Source organism: Zeus faber (assembly GCF_960531495.2).
Source record: "Zeus faber genome assembly, chromosome: 20".
In the NCBI taxonomy this organism is placed as follows: domain Eukaryota; kingdom Metazoa; phylum Chordata; class Actinopteri; order Zeiformes; family Zeidae; genus Zeus; species Zeus faber.
Window position 1 is genome coordinate 24,424,409 of NC_137207.1, and position 12,913 is coordinate 24,437,321.

The following is a 12,913-nucleotide window of genomic DNA, read 5'->3' on the forward strand; positions in this document are numbered from 1 at the left end:
GACCACAGACACCAAAATATGCGTTGGACATAGGATGCATGTTTGGGGGTACTTTGTAATGTCCAGTAGAGCATAGGTTGTTAACGTGCGGTCTGGGGACCCCCAGGCAGTCCTTCAAGAGATGCCAGTGGGTCCCCAACAAAAAACAGTTCATCTTCAGCATAATTTCATTTCCAAGACACAAGCAACCTGAAATGAATGTGCATTATTAACTGTTTTGGTCATAGTTCCACAGTTCCTTCCCCACCTATAGTGTAGATCTTCTCAGATTGGGATGCCAGAGATGAAATCGGATCAAATGGGGTCCGTGGCCGAAAGAGCATCAAATAGGGGGTCCTTGATATGAAAACGGTTAAGAATCACTGCTGCAGAGTGAAAGTGTCTCTTAATAACCTCCAGCCTCCCCGAACACCCCCACCCCAGCCTTACTGGATCATTTTATTGCCGTTTGTCTCCGAGCTGGCTAAACTTCTCTCACCCTGGGGCTTCAAATGAAACCTTTTGTCGCCGTCCTGCTCTTGTGTTTGGAGCAAACTGAGCGAGCAGTCTGTCAGGCCGCCTTTGGCTTTTATTGACGAGGACAGAGAGGATGGGTGGGGGGGGGGCTCTGAGAGAACAGCCAACAGTATTATTTAACTTCCCTCTTTTCCCCATCAGCGGGAGAGAGCGCAGGATAGTGAAAGGAGGAAGACGGGGACACAAGGGAGCGAGAGAGAGCTCAGGACGGCGGGAACCAGAGTTATGGGAAAGTAACAGCGAGTTCACACTCGTCCATCCACCGTTTTCCTGCCTGCACAGACTCTGCTAAAAGAATGAATGAATGAATGGTTGGAGATCTTTAAAGAAGACCAAAGTAAGCGTCCAAAGTCTCAACCTTTCCCCCCGCAAATGTCGTTTCACTGACAAGATTGGTCCGTTCTCCAAATAACAACCAAATCCCTCCAAAAGGTTTCCTCATAATGGCAGGGAAAAAAAACAAAACAAAAAAAAAAAAACCTCCACCACTAGGAGGTCACGAGAAATTTGATTCTCAAGTGAACAGCAGCTTATGAGGAAACATTGTAGTGCTTGGAGCCCATTTAGCGGTGGCGCTGAGAGACCGAGTGGCCCCGTGCTGAGTGATCCTGTCCAGGGAGTTCTGGACGCTGAAAGAACAATGAGATCCAGATATAGAACAGGAGGAACCCAGAGGAGACCCTCAGAACATGGCACCATTTTATTAGCTGCTTAACTAGCAGACGCCAAGCCAGCCACTATAAAGCTGGAAGGGTTTTTGTTGACGCCACTAATGTTTGGTTTACTCTGTGCCAATGAGAACATCTCATTTATTTTTTCGGCATCGTTCTAGCAAAAGCAGATTCTATGAGGACTTCTCCACCTCTCCACCCTCAGAGTCTGTTTCTCCACTGTAATCACAAATCGCTTTTGTTAGAGCTTGGTTGTTGCAAATCACTGTGTTTTTCCAATGGATAACATGGGTTTTGAAGTATAAACATAACCAGATATGATGAATAAATATTGTTTAAATTGTCTAAAAGTTCCTTGCACCAACACTAAATTGGGTGAAAGTGGTTTTCTGCACCTTGGACCTTGCATCGTCGGAATGAAAGGGAAAGAAAGTTAGAATCTCGATCATTCCTCTGGACGATTTCGATTTTGTGACAAATGGCTTTGCCTCAAGCAAGTAAATCACCCAGGGTCGATGATGATAATAAACCCCAGTCAAGGATTCCAGTCCAGGGTCCGGGTCCAGGGTTCCAGATGACAAGGCCAGCTGCTCCAGGCTGAGTAGCGCCGCTGTAACTGAACTGATCAAAGTGTCCAGAGAGCGAGAAGATAAGATCCATATCTCCACCACATGAGACAGGGGCTTGTTGACCGGACCAAGAAACAAGAGTGACGGAGGCAGACCGCCAGACTCCGCCCCCCCCCAAGGCATTAGACTAGCTTTTCCGGCCTTCCGATAAACACCATGAAACTCAGTTGTTTTCAATCTGATCGTATCACACAGTAAATGTATTCAATAAATGTTTGGCGACTTGGAATCGGGATCAAACGAGCAGTTTTGTCAGCATATCGCACACACTACATCAAATGGATGTTTGCAACAAAGCAGGGGTGGCTTCCAGCCGCCCTGGTCCCATCGGACGCCGCTTCCTGAACATCCCCGTGACGCAGGCCGAGGCTCTGTGTGTTCACTACAAGATGCTGCAACGTGGGAGATTCCATTGTTTGGAACTGGAGCTGGAAAGTCATGCGGTTCAACCAGGAAGTATCTGAGCACTGATGCCTGCGCTTGTACACACGAGGTACGGGGTACCCGCCGATGCCAAGTACAAAAACCAAGACTGACATTTTCAGTTGGTTTTGAAGACCTTGTGAGTTTACCTCATTCTCAAAACCCACTGCTTTGTGTAGAGAAAGCAGTCGAACATCATGAAGCGGTCGACGGGTTTCAGAAAAAAAAAAAAAAAAAAAAACAACACCACACAACCTCGCTTTGTGCCCCAGCGACAACACCCGTGGAGGGTGTCAGTGTTGGGGATCGAAGAGCTTTTACGAGTACATGTGTACGCCGTCCCTTTTGTCTGGTTTGTTATGGACGTCCCGCGCGTTCCTTGCCTTCCGCCGTTCGCTTGGAGAACAGGGACGACGCGCGGAACGTCAACATTCGTCCAGCGGAGGCACAAATCACTGAGTTTGAAGTGCGGGGCTTGCCGCGGGTCGGTCGCCGCAGCAGACCCTGATTAGAGGGCCGAGCTGACCGCTATTCCCAAGGCTCTGCGGCTTTGTTGGGGAACAGTGACCCCACTGTAATCCAGGCCTGTTTACATTCCAGCAGATCAGTTCCTACTGGAGCTGGGGGGGGGGGGGGGGGTGACTCCCACGCACTCCCCGACTCCCCTCAATCCATAACAGAACCCCAACTGCGCTACGACATCCTCCTCCTCCACTGGCGGAGGAGGTGCAAGTTATGCTGCTTGATTTATTCGACAGGAACCTTATTCTATATATTATATAAATCAACAGGTCACAGATTAGGGCTCACTCCTGTCAACTGTTCTCGTCCCCAAACCCAACGTCGGAACGGGCTTCCTGCTGCCGTCAGGACGGCAGAATCAAGTCACGCTGATTTTTTTTATTTAACAAGCCCTGATCCACACTGCAATCTCAATGGGCTTCATGGGCGCCGCATTTCACTTGGGAAGGTTCACAGAAGTAATCCCCCTTCCAGGGCAACCAGGCTGCAATGGGTACCGAGTGGGAAACATCTTTAGTATTTAGTAAAAAACAAGTACTAGGTTAGAAACCACACGCGCACACACACGCGCACACACACACACACCCCTCCACTTGGGGAGTGAAGCTCCCAGTGGACTCTGGGTCTGTTTGACTGATTCTGATTAAAAAAAAAAAAAAAAAAAAAACACCTTCTAACTGTGGGACTCTGCTGATGGTACCGGTTCTCACTGAAGGATTTGCTGCTGATGACGTAATGTCCAGTCAGATCCAGTGCTGAGTGATGGACCACTGAGTGGAAGTCGTTTTGGATAAAAGCCTCCACTGACTGATGCAATGTAAATGTCAGCGCTCCCTCCCAAAATGAAATAGAATTATAACTGATGGAACTGGTAAGTGGTGTTAGTTGGCTATTCTCCACCCGACCGGTACCAACAGACCGATCCGGGGCCTTCTTTGCAGAGCCAAGCTCGCACAAAGCCCCTCTACATTCCAACTCCAACGCAGGACAGAAGGGCCGTCACAATCAGTTAAAAATAGAATATCTTGTTTTTGTTTGGCGCTCATGTCCTCACATCTCATCTGAGAGGGACCGGAGGGAAAAAAGGCTGAAGAACAGACCGGCTCCGCTTGGAGAGAAAAGAAAAAAAAGACAGAAGATAAATAAATAAATAAAAAAAAGAATAAAAGAAAAAATGCTGAATAAATACTCTGAGCCGGGTCTTGGGGTTCTGGACGGGCTTGGGGGCAGGGTTCACCATTCAGACAGCAGTAAACTCAGGAAATGAACAGAGCCTGGATGAAACGAGGATGACCTCAGCCGCTGAAAGGCCGTCAGAACGTCATGTTCCAGTTGGAATAACAACCAGACGGGGCTGCGACGCAGACGGGGAGACGCTGCCAAGCAGTTTGAAGCCAAGTTCACGGTGAAAACAAGTAAAAATATCATTATTAATGTGGATGTTATGACAATTGACGAGAACAGCCATATCACCGCACCACAATCCCAGACACCGTCTATTCTCATATCACAATGTCAATATATCCGCCAGCCACCGAGGAACATCATGTGATCTTTTCTCACCCTCAAACCGCTTCATCAAATGGTCACAGCACACTAGGATACACGGTCACCGAGTGAAGCAGCTGGCCGCGTGGACACCAGGGGGCATCTCGGCGAAGCGCTGCCAACTTTGGACAAGGTACTTCACTTCTAAACCAACCGTGTACAGCATCACAAGACCACAACGTTCCCCATTCCTGCAGCTCACGCCTGTCTGGCTGCACAGTTTAAACGGCTCCATTAGTGCTAAAAATAAAAAAAATTAAAAATAGGAAGAAAGACAATGCAGGTTAGAAAAGTGAGCACAAGGGTTTATTTTATTCGGTGCATTTTGGGATGCACAGATTTTACATGGTTGTAAAATCCAAGACTCCGTTGAAATAAAACAAGACAATAATTCGCTGAGGGCGCTTATTCTTCCCCTGTTTTATTTATTTCATTCTTTTAATTATAGAATTATTGTAGTTTGTAAATGCATTTTGCTTTGCTTTTATTGTGAACATTTGACGCCTTATTTTAGTGTAAAGCACTTTGAGTAACATGTCATGTATGAAAGGTGCAAGAGGAATAAAGGTTTTATTGTTATTATCAATAAAAGCAACTCAGCGCGGTCAGTCACTGTGCTGAAACCACAGTCCACTTATAATCTTTACCATCTATAACGGTGGCTCTCAATGTCTGGTTTGGGGTCCCGCGGTGGTCTTTCAAGAGGTTCCAAGGGGGGCGGCCAGCAAAACGATCAGTAGTTTAACGTCAGCGGTGTTGAGGAATGTCCAATAATGACTGAGAAGTTTTGGAGCCTGGTTCCACTGTCACCTCCCTGAATAGAGTAGAGACACTAAAACAGAGCCAGCAATAAAAACCTGTTTCCCACTGGATCCCAGCAACTTCGCCTCATCAAACAGGATATGAACAAGGTTTCCTTTCACGACGTCGCACTGGCGGCGCAGCCCATCCTGACAGACGGTTTGCTGATCTCATTACCCTTCGCTGCAACCCGACAGGTTGTTTTGCCTGCAAGCAAGACACGCAGGTATAAACAGGACGACACTCCTACGACGTGCGAGCCGCCATCCTTAAGAAACACTAGGCGTCCTTTAAACGTCGAGGCCGGACCACAAAAACCCAGACGGCGCTTAAAGACGGCCTCGTCTTACACGGGGAACAAGACACACCCTCCGTCCAGCGGGGGGGGGGGGCAGGGTGGAGGCTGGCAGAGTCCAGATGTTATCACTAGGATGTTAAAATCTATCTCTCAGCCCTCCAACGTCCTCCACAGGTCCCAACCCCAACCCCCGCCGCCGAAGGGCAGTGGGCGTGAAGTGACGAGCACAGAAACACACATTCCTACCAGGACGGGTCCAACCGCCATCACATGACCAGGCTTCAAGTAGGTGTCAGCGCACATGGGGTGTAGGGGTGTGTGTGTGTGTCTGTGTGTGCGGCGCTGCAGAACACACTGCTGGCATGAGCAGCCCTTCACACTCCCACACAACTAACACACACTGATGAGATGTTCTCTCAGCACCAGGAACACGGTGGACCTCCCAGAGAAACACAGCACAGAACACACCACATGAGGTTACTCCCCGTCACGGTTCACCCTCCTCCGCTGGGATCGGACGTTCATTGGCGTGGAAAAATCACAACCTAAAATGTCAACTTTTCCGGGGACCCGATTTTGTTGGGGACCCGGCGGAACCTCTAGAAGGCCCCCTGGGGGTCGCCAGACGCCACCCTGAGCGCCATTGATCTAACCTAGAGTAATGGAGTGTTTGTCGTGCGCTAATTATTCTGTCCTTGCATTACACGCCGGGTGGGTGCAGAGTGCAAATTGGACATCTCCATATAAAAAGCCACATTACACATCTGCCTCGACCGCTTTAATCAAACTAAATAAGCATTTATATTGTTCACACAAAGCCTTTTCTCCATGCACATCATCCACTTCTCCAGCTCTTTGTGTTCACATGAGGAGCCTGAACCTTCACATCCCCGCTCATGTATTCCAATCATCTAAATCAGTGGTGATTAAAGTGGGGCTCGGGGACCCCCGCAGGGGTCCTTCCAGAGCTTCCTCAGGGTCCCCCGACAAATTGACCGATGGTTCAACTCCACCATCATTTCCATTTCCAAGACGTAAGAGAATGTACAATAATAACTATTTAAATCCTAGTTCCACCGTCACCTCTGTAAGCATCGCACATACAGGTACGGCATTCTGGAGTAAAACAGATCCGACAGAGAAAATCTCCCCAGATTTGGATCGAGCAGAGCAGAGCAGAGCAGAGCAGGAAGGAACGGCCCCGGGTGCGAACGGGAGCTCGCTACGTCCGGGTCTCCTGCCGCCCGTCAAAAAGGCCTCCGCCGGCGCCAACAATGCAGCCCCCGCAGACGCTGCGACCTCGGCCCCCCATTCAGCGGCGCTCGGCTTCCAGAGCTTTCGTCGCTGAATAGAGGCGGCAGGGACAGACGGCGAGCTCGCCACAAAAGGGAGAGAATGTTCAACGCTTCGACGTTCAACCTTGTCGGACAAAAGGCAAAAACTCTCGTTCCCTTGGCAACGCTGGGCTGAAATCACTTAGTTGTATTCAAGTGGGGGAGAGGGGGGGCGAGCGAGACGTAGCATGCAAAGCCTTCATAAGATTATAAGATATCAATATTTGAACTGATGGGCTCTCATGAAATTGCGCGCATTCGTCTCGTGACCAGATGTACACCAACGGCTCCGGAGCTGACATTCCAGCACACGCCCCATGATAAAATAATTTTTTTTTGCGTTTGTGAATTACAATAATAAATTGAAAACAACTCTTGTTTGGGGAACGCGTGCCAAGTTGGAGCCACCGCGGTCGCGCTGACGCATCAGCCGCGCATGGCAGCACATGTTGAGCACAGGAACGCAGGCCAACATGTTCTTGACGTAGCTCTCTAATGGCAGACAGAGCACCCTCCACCTCCTCCCCCTGCTCCACCTCCTCCTCCGCTCTTCTTTCTCCAGTGGCTCCGACAGCACGTTAAGCCGTGCTGAGCGACTTCCGTCGAGGTTTAAACGTTTGCTTTTCGATCGTTTTTTGGGTGGAGAACAGCGCCAGGGAAGAGGGCGGTGTCGTCAGTACTGCTGAACTGTTGTCTGCGGTTTGAAATCAGGGCTCAGCGATATCGACAGGATCAAATCATGAATATTCTCTCTCAATTTTGACCATTTGGGGATGACTTGGCACGCGCGCGCACGCACGCGCACACGCACACGCACACACACACACACACACACACACACACACACACACACACACACACACACACACGTTCCAGGTAAGCAACGGTCCATCTTATGTTTAAAATAAATAAATTAATAAATAAATAAAGTGGAAACTCAGCAAAGCAACCCTTGAAGGAAGGTTCTGTCGAAAACACAGCCTTCATCATCTTCTTCATCATCCTCTGACCACCGCTGTGCAGAAAACCCAGAAGGCTCCAAACATGAATCCATAAGTATCAACATATCGACACAAAAGATAAAACTGATAATCAATACAACATTCAACTTGCCATCCATACTATAAACAGAGAGAATCCAGTGGTTGTGATGGAGTAGGACCATCACAGTACAGCTACCAAGTACCGGCATTCCTCATTTGTATTTGTTTGAGTCCAAATGAAAAAGACTAAAATGATGAGTTTTACAATCTGAAGCAAATCTTTATGATCGGTTAACTTCAGAGGAAGTGCTATGAAGTCACTTCCAGTCACACGGAACCTCCCGCCAGCATCACAGGGTGTCTGCATGTCTCAGCAAATCCCATTTCAGACTCTGAACAACCTTTCACAGGCTTCTTTGTTTACACTAATTCTGTATAAATCTTGAATGCATTTTCGGGGTTCTGGGAACTGACAATATCCTCGATCTTCCCTTTTCAGAATAAATGCGTTCGAGGGGTTGATTTTCCTTACAACCCCGAGTCACCCGGACATCACTTCCTGCGGGACTTCCCAGAGCAGAATGCCCCCCAGAGAGTGGGGGACACACACCCGCCCTTGAGCTGATAAAGGGAATGCGGAGCGTCTTCCCCCTGAGAAGGTCGCGCAGTGCAGGTTTGAAGCCCCGCCCGGCTGGGCGTCCCTCCCCGCCAGGGGGACCAACACCTATGCACGGACTCGAGGCGGACTGTGATCTCTCCCCACAGCCTGGTCCCACCCCCACCCCCCACAGGGCTGCCACTTCCTGCAGGTTGGGACCGCAGCCCATCTGGGTCTGGTTAGAGCCAGAGCTCCAGAGCCGCAGAGGGGCACCCTCTCATCTGCAGCCCCGGAGCGGAGCGCTGCTGCGGGAGGCGACGCCCTCTGATGTGGCCGCCGCCTCGCTGGAGACGCTTCTGTCGCCCAACGCCGGAGCAGCGGGGCCTCATGTTGTTTACGACGCCACGCTCAAAGCCGCCGGGGACGCAACCCAACACTCGGGATGAGGAAACAGTTTGGGAGCGGGGGTACATGACGCTCCGAACACAATTCTTCTGTCGATGTCACGTATCCTCAATATCAGCGCGGTATGCGCCCCGCCCCGGCCGACGTCAATCTTGACAGTTGAATTGCTTTCTCATGGTGGTTATTTATAGCTACCAAACACATTCAAATTGTTCGGAAATAATTGCCATGTTTTTTTTTGTTTTTTCGTAAGTAAAAAGTCAAACTAAATCTATAGTGTAAAAACGTCCATGTTTTTATGGACGGATTGGGACGTTCCGTCTTCGGTCTTCCACAGATAGTTTCAGCTTCCTCAACGGAGACTGTCCACCAGGAGGCGTGACACTGGGGCTCTGTCACGGAGCTCCTCCACCGACTCCAATGACCTCTGGCGGAGCTCCAAACTGTATTAGAGGATCTGAAGGTTTAACACTAATTTTGACTTAAAGATACTTTTTTTTAAATACCATTTCAGGACTAAATCAGGACAGATTTAATACATAGAAAGCCAATGCAAAATACTAGACGGAAAATAGAATATTTAGTATGAAATGAAATGATTGCGGCTCTAAACAAAAGCTTTCTTTCAAAAGGTTTTCAAATTCATCTGGTGCGCCTTGCCGCAGCAAACTTTAACCAAACTTAGTTTTCATCCTTAAATGCAGCCAAACTTTGTATATTCCTGGCCATCGGTCCTTACTTTTTGTATTATGTCAATGGCTTTTTAAGGCGTTGATTTCTGACTTCATGGCAGGGATACCGATACCTTGACTCGTTGGTTTCAGTCAAATACAGTCGGACCCCACCCGCCGGCGGCACTGCCCTCGTTAAAAAGCAGCAGGCAGCGGGGTGCTCCGTGTCGGATAGATGTCGCGCTATCTGCATCAACGTTTTGGAGTTCACGTGAAAAACAACAAATCTCTTTTTGTCCGGTTCCCAGCGCGAGCCGCTGGACGGACGACACCCGAGCCAAAACGGCGAGGGATGGAGCTCCCTGCTGGGAAATGTAAGAAAAGCTGGGGCGGCACTCAAACGAGGGGTCTCCCTTCCAGGATGTCCCGAAGGGCAAGAAGTGCAGAGTTGACAAATATACCACGGGAATAACATTTTGTATAAAGTAAAAATAACAGGAAATACCTTGACAACTGCAGTTACCCCGGTTGGTTGCCGAATTTCAATCATTTTATAATGATTGAAATGTCACTTGATCATGATCATGTCACTTGTTTCAGTAAATCGAAGCACCAGGAAAACCCATCCTCCTTGGTGGAATTTGTTTTTACATGAAAAGTAGCACAGGATGGTTGCCAGTTGTATAAACCCAGTCGCCCAGGGCAACCGGGCAGCCATTGTTGCCGGGCCCCGCTCTAAAGCAGTCGACCTGCTGCCAAAAATAAAACATTGGTTTTTGTGCCGTTTTGGATCCATCCTCGTCAGATGGCTCGGGGCTCACGCGTGGCCACTGACGCTCCCTCTGCTGCTATATTTAGAGACACTTGAGATTTCCGGCTCCGGACCTTTGATGCTGCTTTCAAGAGAGGAGATGAAAAGATAAAGAGTGACGGAGGACGAAGGAAGATCCTCCTCCTCCGCCTCCTCCGCCTCCTCCGCCTCCTCCTCATGTCACCTCAGAGATAATACGCCAAACCCAGCGTCAAAGGATTAGAAATAGCTGCATGGAGAGGAGAACGCTCCTTCCTGCTAAATACCTACGCTTTTATTTTCAAATGAAAAACTAAAAAAAATAAAAATAAATTAAAACAGAAGATATAATAATACTGTGTTTAATTATTTAGTTAGAACCACACTGTGCAAGTCTGCTCAACATTAAGGTGAAAAACTATTTCCCCACTTTGGTCAGAATGTCAATTGTCATGACATGAATTAGCAGATACCATTACTATTATAGTATCTACACATCTCTACCTCTATCTCTAGTATCTACACATCTATCTCTAGTATCTACACATCTACACATAGTATCCACACATCTAGCTCTAGTATCCACACATCTAGCTCTAGTATCCACACATCTGGCTCTAGTATCCACACATCTAGCTCTAGTATCCACACATCTGTCTCTAGTATCCACAGATCTATCTCTAGTATCCACAGATCTATCTCTAGTATCCACAGATCTATCTCTAGTATCTACAGTATCCATCCATCACTCACTCTACAGATGACACAGTTCTGTATAATTTGAATACATTTCCAGCTCACTGGGCACATTATGCACTTTTCCTCAAATACACAGAAATATGCGTGCCCCCCCTCCCTCGCTCGCTCGCTCCCTCCCTCCCTCCCACTCCTTTACATAACACAGATCTCATGTTGGACGTGTCAGGAATCAGCGTCCTCTCTCATCTGGCTCCTCCGCTCCACGTTCCGTCCGCCCACGTGCCCACGCTGCAGAGCACGGAATAAATAAGAACAAAAGCAGAAAGCGGAGGAACGCGGCCGGGCTTCAGAGCGCGGAGGAGGACGTGGGCTTTGAAAAGGACACATGCAGCAGTTTGGGGGTTTTTGGAGCCATCTGAGGCTCTTGTATGGGAAACAACTGGTTTGAGGCACGGAACACTCCACACACAAAGGCAAGTCCAAGTGGTTTACATAACTAAAACACATTATATAAAAGCAGGGAGATAAAAAGCTAAAAACATGGAGGGACTCGAACCCGCACCCACTCTGGTGGTCGGGACTCAAACCCAACTAGAAACTAACTAGAGTCAAAAAAAACATTAAAATAAAAAACACAAAGGTTAAAAGGTTCAAGTGAGTTTTAAAACAGCACCAAAAGTTCAACATTGCTCCTTTAAAAAAAACAAAAAAACGTTACTTTGACAAAGTGATTATTGTGAGAGAAAAATGCTTACGATCATTTATTTTGAATGAGGACAAAGGCCTCTAGCTCCTCTACCTGTTTTCCCAGGAACCCCCCAACTTTATGTAAAGAGAAATGTTCTCTCTCTCCACAATGTCAACTCTAACATGGAAGAACCAGATCACATTTGGCCCTGTTTACCTTGTAAGGAGATGAAGAATAGCCACAGGGGAGCCTGGAGGTGCATTGTAAGGGATTGTAAATCCGCGTCTGCCAGGTCATTTACAAGTTCCTGTGAATTGACTGTTTGAGGCTGGCATCCAGGGAGACAGATGAGGGACAGACTTGTCACTGACTTCTGACCCAAGCCACACCCTCTGTTGTTGTATGAAGCCCTCTTCATCAGAAATAAGATCAGACTGGTCAGAGCACTGCTTTGGAGCAGTACGGAACCTTTCTCTTTATTCTGCAATATAAATAATCTTGCATATTCTCAGTTTTTGTTTTCTTGTAGCGGGCAGATTAACCTCACCGATCATTGCAGAAGAATTTCTTCCACATTATCCACTATGCCACGCCCCTCACACCTGGACTACACCTCCAAAAATCGAAAGAAAAGTCATCCACCTGCAAACTGTATTTGGATACTTTGAACGCTAAATTCACAACATTTTGCGGGACGCGAATAATGCAAATAATGCAATAAACAGAATGTGAATTAGGTTTGAGATTAGTTTAATTAACTATCCAACCAAAATGTCATGTTCCAACATTAAAAGCCAATAAATGTCTTTTTGACAAGAAGACAAGTAGACTGAGTTTTAAATTGGGCTGTTCTTCCAGTGGCTGAGGTCAGAGTCATGAGTTCCTCTCGGGGCTTGATAACGTCTTATCTATTCCATGACATTCATCATCATCGCAATGATTGTAACGACAATTACAATTTTAAACATGACAGTGCTCCAGAACCCTCTGAGGACCGTCCCGTCCAGCGGAGGGAACCTACGACTTCAGGACCGGGGTTGACACAGCAGTGACGGACCGACCGACCGACCCCACACACACACACACACACACACACACACACACACACACACACACACACACACACACACACACACACACACACACACACACACACACACACACACACACACACACACACACACACACACACACACACACACAGTCAAACTGCTCTGTTGCATAACTCAACATTTACAATCAAGCTTTTCGATGTCGGCGTTCTACCAATGGGATCATACACACACGCACCCATGCTCCTCCCGGCCAGAAGACGTCACCATGGTCACTGTACCAAT

At 47.9% G+C, this 12,913-nt stretch overlaps 1 protein-coding gene across 4 annotated transcripts in view; it reads right to left on the minus strand.

Annotated features, from left to right (window-relative positions):
• LOC307245906 (myosin phosphatase Rho interacting protein) overlaps nucleotides 1-12,913 on the minus strand; it is a 74,032-nt gene that overhangs the window by 48,615 nt on the left and 12,504 nt on the right. The window lies entirely within an intron of this gene.